The sequence below is a fragment of the Octodon degus genome, unplaced genomic scaffold (assembly GCF_000260255.1).
Source record: "Octodon degus isolate 3935 unplaced genomic scaffold, OctDeg1.0 scaffold00291, whole genome shotgun sequence".
Lineage (NCBI taxonomy): Eukaryota > Metazoa > Chordata > Mammalia > Rodentia > Octodontidae > Octodon > Octodon degus.
The window spans coordinates 373,828-380,503 of NW_004524867.1; the positions used below are offsets into that span (position 1 = coordinate 373,828).

At 43.7% G+C, this 6,676-nt stretch overlaps 1 protein-coding gene across 2 annotated transcripts in view; it reads left to right on the plus strand.

The window, feature by feature from the left end:
• Anos1 (anosmin 1) overlaps positions 1–6,676 on the plus strand; it is a 209,656-nt gene that overhangs the window by 169,610 nt on the left and 33,370 nt on the right. The gene's annotated exons all lie outside the window — the stretch shown is intronic.

A 6,676-nucleotide genomic window follows, 5' to 3' on the forward strand; every position in this document is an offset into this window, starting at 1 on the left:
AGAGAGAGAGAGAGAGAGAAAGAGAGAAACAGAGAGAGACAGAGAGAGACAGAGAGAGAGACAGAGAGAGAGAGACAGAGAGAGAGAGAGACAGAGAGAGAGAGACAGAGAAAGAGAGAGGGAGAGAAAGAGAGACAGAGAGAGAGAAAGAGAGAGACAGAGAGAGAAAGAGAGAGAGACAGAGACAGAGAGAAAGAGAGGGAGAGAAAGAGAGACAGAGAGAGAAAGAGAGAGACAGACAGAGAGAGACAGAGACAGAGAGAGAGAGAGAGAAACACAGAGAGAGAAACAGAGACAGACAGAGACACAGAGAAACAGAGACAGAGAGACAGGGAGAAAGAAAGAAAAAGACAGGCACAGGAATTTGAAAGAAAGAAAAGAAAAGAAAAAAGAAAAGATGGACAGATACAGGAATTTGTTTGTGAAAGCCACCTGAAACTTACAGCTCCACTTCCAGTGCAGTTTCCATGTATAAGGCTGGAGGAAGTGGAGCAAGGTATCTTCCAAGATCTTCTCACTAGAAGTAGGGTTGAAGTAGCTTGTTAGGAGGTCATAATGTAGTATGATGCAGTCATAACAGAAAATACAACTTAATGATAGAGCTTTCTAAAGTCAGAATGGGGGGGCTGGTGAGATGGCTCAGTGGTCTAAAGCACCTACTTAGAACAAGCTTACCAAAGCACAGGGACCGCGGTTCAATCCCCCAGCACCACATGCCAGCCCGCCCCGCCCCCTGGTGGGCTGAGCTGGCCACACACACATACACACACACACACACACACACACACACACAAATAAATAAAATTTAAAAAAAAAAAAGTCAGAATGGAAAAACAGTGAGGTTCTAATGGGGTCATTATAGAGAATTGTGACATCACAATGACCCCAGTGAAGGCACAGTGGGATATTCAGCAACCCAGTGGGGAATTTTGAGATCACAGTGGTGCCTAATGACAGGGCAAATGCACAGTGTTCTGTCATCATGGGGACATTATGAGATCATAATGAGGGAGATGTGAAGACAGAATGGGGATCTGTGAGGTTAGAGCGGAAACTGTGAGATTAGTGTGGAGCATTCTGGAGTCCCGAAGGGCACTGTAAGGTCACCGTGGAGCATCATCCTGTGACAATGATGCATTGCTGTGTTCTAATTGGGGCACAGTGATGTCATAAGGGGCCCTGGTCATCTCGTAAAGGATGGTTGTCCTGTTGCCGTGCAGAGCTGTGAGGTCATACTGGCATGTGATGCACAATGTCCCATTGTGTCGTCACAATGGATAATGGTGATATTGTCTTGGTTCCTTTTCTCTCATTGCTGGGATAAAATACCCGACACCCAGAATTAAGGAAGGAAAGATTTATTGAGCTCACGGTCTGTGGAGATTCCAGTTCATAATCAGCTGGCTCCAAGGCAGAGTGGCACATGGCAGAAGGTAGCAGTTCACAGCAGCAGAAAGCAGCAAAACAGCAACAGCAAAAAGGGAGGAGCAGCGACAGAGAGCAAGCCTGTTTCCCTGCCTTATAACATTGCATTCAGGCTATCTGCCCCAGGGTGGCGATAACACCCAGACCCATGCTCTCAGCGCTGGCTCATGAGTTAATCGCAAACTCTAAGTGCCACTCCATGGCCACAAACCATAACACATATCCTGAAGTTTGAATCTGGTACCATCATGAGGACAATACGAGGTCATAATGTAGAACTGTGAGGTCATAGAGGGGTCTCGAGATGTCCCAATGGGATGTGTCAGGTCGCAATAGAGCGTGATGATGTCATAACGGGATATTGTGGTGCCGGAATGTGGTACCTTGATGGCACGAAATGCCATTGTGTTGTCACCATGGATAATGGTGATGTCCTGAAGTTTAAATCCGATGCTAAAATGGGGGCACCTTGAGGTCATAATGAGGGAACTGTGGGATCGTCGTGGAAAATTATAATGTTCTACTTGGCCACGATGGGATCACAACATGACATAAGGCATCTCAGAGATCACCATGACATCGACGTGGGGCTCCGTGGTGTTGCAACTGAGGCACTACGATGCGTGTAATAGAGTTGGTATCACAGGGTCCAATTGTAGTGTCATACAGGAACATTGCGATGCCATAATGGGGAACTGTGAAGACATAACAGAGAGTTGTGACGTCACAAGAGGCGCGCTGTGATGCCACAATAGGGTGTATGAGGTCAATGGCAAAGTAAACTTCCATAGGCTTAAATTCACCTCCCCTATCTCTTCATCACTTATTTACGAGGAAGCTGCGGATGCCCTCATGTCTTTACTGCTTCAGACTACAGCGTATATTACGTATTCATAGGATATTATCCTACCGCCTTAACCACAGTAGTTATTACACAGATAAATTTCTACTCACAAAAATATTATTTAATGATGCATTAAATGTTTAATGTTATTTCTGTGTCACTGGAGATGACACATAAACCAGCAAGTGCTTCAATCCAGTGAACACATAGGAATTTTTTTGTGAAAACCACCAGAAACCTGAGTCTTAGAACTCCAAAAAAAAAAAAGCACATTCTTTATGTGCTTGATGCTAGGAAGTGTAGTCAGGTCTCTTCAAAGATCTAGTCATTACAGTGGTGCTAAAAGTAGCTGGTTGTCATGTGATACTGGAGTGTGATGTGGTCATAATGGAAATTATGGGGCTTTGTAAAAAAAATGTTGGAGGTTTATTAAGTGAGAGTGAGGAAAGAGTGTGTTCACAATGGGGGCATTGTGATAGCGTCATAGAGAATCGTGATGTCATACTGGGCATCGTGATGTCATACTGGGCATCGTGATGTCATAGTGGCACATTTGATAACACAGTGGGCAATGTTGAGATCACAGTGCTGCATAGTGACAGCGTAAATGAACAGCGTTATGCCACGGAAGTGGACATCATGGGGAATTGTGAGGTCATGATAGGAAACTGTGATGTCACCATAGAGTGGCACGACGCCACAGTAAGATGCATGAGGTCAATTTCAAAATAAACCTCCATAGGCTTAAATTCACCACCCCTACCTCTTTCCAAGTTATTTAAGAGGAAGCTAAGGCTGAGTTCAGGCTCTAATCCTGGCAAAGTACAGCATGCCTCTCTTATTTATAGGACATTGTCCTATTATCTTACCTAACTACAACACAGCTATCACAAAGATAAATTTATCTCCACAAAAATATTATTTAATGACATTTTGAGAGTTTAATGTTATTTACATGTTACTGAAGATAATATATAAGCCAGCAAGTGATGCATGCAATACAGTGAACCCACAGGGACTTGCAGTGTAAACAAGCTGAAACAGGCATCTTACAAAGTACTTTTTCTATGCATAGGGCTCTAGAAAGTGTAGCAGGGTCTCTTCAAAGACTTTCTCCTTATAAGTATGGTAATAGGAGGGTGTGGTGAGGTCATAAAGGAGTATGATGTAGGAATTATAATGTGATGGTGAAGCTTTCTAAAGCCAGTGTCACAGGGGGGAGTGGTGGCATAGTGGGGGCATTGAGGTGGCATAGTTGAGCTTTGTGATGCCGTAATGGGCCTTGTGATTCTGTACTGGTGTATTTCACATCACAGTGGGGCATTCTGAGGTCACATGGATGCATAGTGACTGCATAGAGGAATAGTGATATGCCCTAAAAATGATGTTGTGTGTTCCTGATGAGGGCAATGTGAGGTCAAAATGAGTATTGTGAGGTCACAGTGGAAATTATGACATCACAGTGGCACATTATCATGTCACAATAGGGCACAGGACTATCACAGTGGAGCACTGCTCTGTCACAATGGTGCACTGTAATGTCAACATGGGTTGACACAATGTAGAATTATGATATCATAATGTATAATTGTGAGTTCCTAATGGGAAACTGTGAGGTCATGATGGGGAACTGTGAGGTCATGATGGGAAGCTGTGAGGTCATGATGGGAAGCTGTGAGGTCATGATGGCGAACTGTGAGGTCATAATGGAGTGTTGTGATACCACAGTAGAATGCAAACAGTCAAAATAGGGCATGATTATGTCATTGTGGTGCCATAGTGTGGTATATCATGGTATGTCACAATGAACAATTATGATACCCTAAAGTTTGATGATGTTGCTATAATGAAGGCAACATGAGATCATAAATTGGAATTGTGGGGTCATCCCAGGGAACAGTGCTGTCTCAGCTGGCCATTGTGAGGTCACACCACGTATGGCACCACAGAAGCTCATTATGATATACAAATGGAGCACCGTGCTGCTACAATTGGGGCCCTGTGATGTCATGCTAGGCTCCTTTGATGTCACAGTTGGCAATTTTAATGTTATTAAAGAAAACTATGATGCCATAATGGGGCACTGTGATGTCATAATGGGGAACTGTGAGGTCTCAACAGGAAATTGTGATATCGTGATTGTGGTGCTCTGACGTCATGATGAAATGTATGAGGTCAATGGAAAAGCAAACATCCATGTGCTTAAATTCACCACCTCCATCTTCTGAAATGTTTAAGAGTAAGCCAAATCTCACCTCAGCTCTTTATCTTTAGAACTACAGCATCGGGGGCCGGGGAGATGGCTCAGTAGAATAAGTGCTTCCCTGGTGAGTACAAGAGCCTCAGTTCAATCCCCGGTTCCACCCCCCCCCCAAAAAAAAATTAACTACAGCATGCATCTCTTATGAAGAGGACTTTATCCTATTACCTGTCTTACCCACAACACAGTTATCACACTGATAAATTTATATTCACAAAAATAATAATATTAATGACATTTTAAATGTTTAATGTTTTTTTAAAATTTTTTTATTTTTTAAACTTTATTTTTATTTATTCATGTGTGTGTGTGTGGCCAGCTCAGCCCACTAGGGGGCGGGGCTGGCTGGCATGTGGTGCTGGGGGATTGAACTGCGGTCCCTGTGCTTTGCTAAGTTTGTTCTAAGTAGGTGCTTTAGACCACTGAGCCATCTCACCAGCCCCTTAAATGTATAATGTTATTTACATGATATGAATATAATGTATAAACCAGCAAGTGCTGCATTCAAACTAACATTCAGGAACTTGTTTGAGAAAACAAGGTGACACACATTGTCCTACAACTCCAAATCCAGTACTTCTTCCATGCATAGAGATCTACTAAGTATAGTAGGGTCTTTCCAAAGACTCTTTCATAATTATGACAAAAGTGGATTGTGATGAGGTCATAAAGGTGTAAGTTGTAGTCATAATGGACTATTGTGACTATAATGATGGAGCTTTGTGAAGTCATAATGGGGAAAAGGTTGGGTCGTAATGGGGGCATTGTACTGGCACGATAGAGTACCGTGGTGTTATAAGGGGTGCTGTGATGCCGTAATGGTATATCTGACATCACAGTTTGGAATGTTGAGCTCACAGTGGGACATAGTCGCAGCATAACAGGACAATGTAGTGTCATGTCGGGCACACTGGGAGATCATAGTGTGGGCAATGTGATGTCATAATGGGAAATTGTGAGGTCACAGTGGAAATTATGATTTCAGTGGAGCATTATGGTGTCACAATAGGGCATCATGTGGTCACAGTGGAGAGTTGCTCTGTCACAGTGATGCACTTGAATGTTTTAATTGGGGCACTGTCAGGTCAGTGTGAGCCCTTGTGCTATCATAAACGATGCTTGTGTTGCCACAATGTGGAACTGTGAGCTCATAATGGGGAACTATGAGGTGAAAATGGGGTTGTTGTGATGCCGCAGTGGGATGTATGAGGTCACAACAGGGCGAGATTATGTCACAATGGGGTATTGTGGTGCCATAATGTGGTGCTGTGGTGGCATAAAGAGCCATTGTGCTATCACAGTGGGGAATTGTGAATGTCATAAAGGTTGACTGGTGCTATAATTAGGGCAACGGGAAGTCCTACTGGGCAACCTGGAGGGTCATCATGGGGAATTGTGCTGCTCCAACTGTCCATTGTGAAGTCACAACATAGCCTATGGCATCACAAGAGACTGTTCTGATGTCATAATGGGGCACTGTGCTGTTATAACTGAGACACAATGATGTCATAATAGGGCTGTGTGATGCCACAGTGGACAGTTGTCATGTCGCAAATGAAAATTGTGACGGCATATTGGGCAATTGTGAGGTCGTCGTGGGGCATTGTAATGTCATAGAGGATGATTGCTATGCAATGATGGGCACGGCTTGAGATCACAATGGGGCCATTGTGAGGTCACAATGCAGAATCGTGATGTCAAAGTGAGGCTTGGTGATATCACAGTTGGGCAGCATGTGCTCACAACGAGGCATCACTGTGTTACACTGTGAGGTTACTACCGATCATTATGAAGTCACAGATGGCACTGTGGAGTTACAATGACGCATTGCCCTATCATAATGGGGTGTGAAGAAAGCACAATGGGTATGACAGTCATGATGGGGTCATAAGGAGGTCACAGTGGAGTAATATGCAGTCTTACTGGGGTATTGTGAGATCTTAAGCAGGCATAATGAGGTCATACTGGGGTAAGAAGAGGTCATAACTGGGCATTACATATGAGGTCACTGGATGATTGTGACAGCCTAACTGTGTATCATGAGGACATATGGGATGTGTAAAAGAACATAATGCCAGCTCTTTCGGGTCCTCCTTTCCAAAATGACGAAAAAAAGAAAGAACAACGGTCGTGCCAAAAAGGGCCGC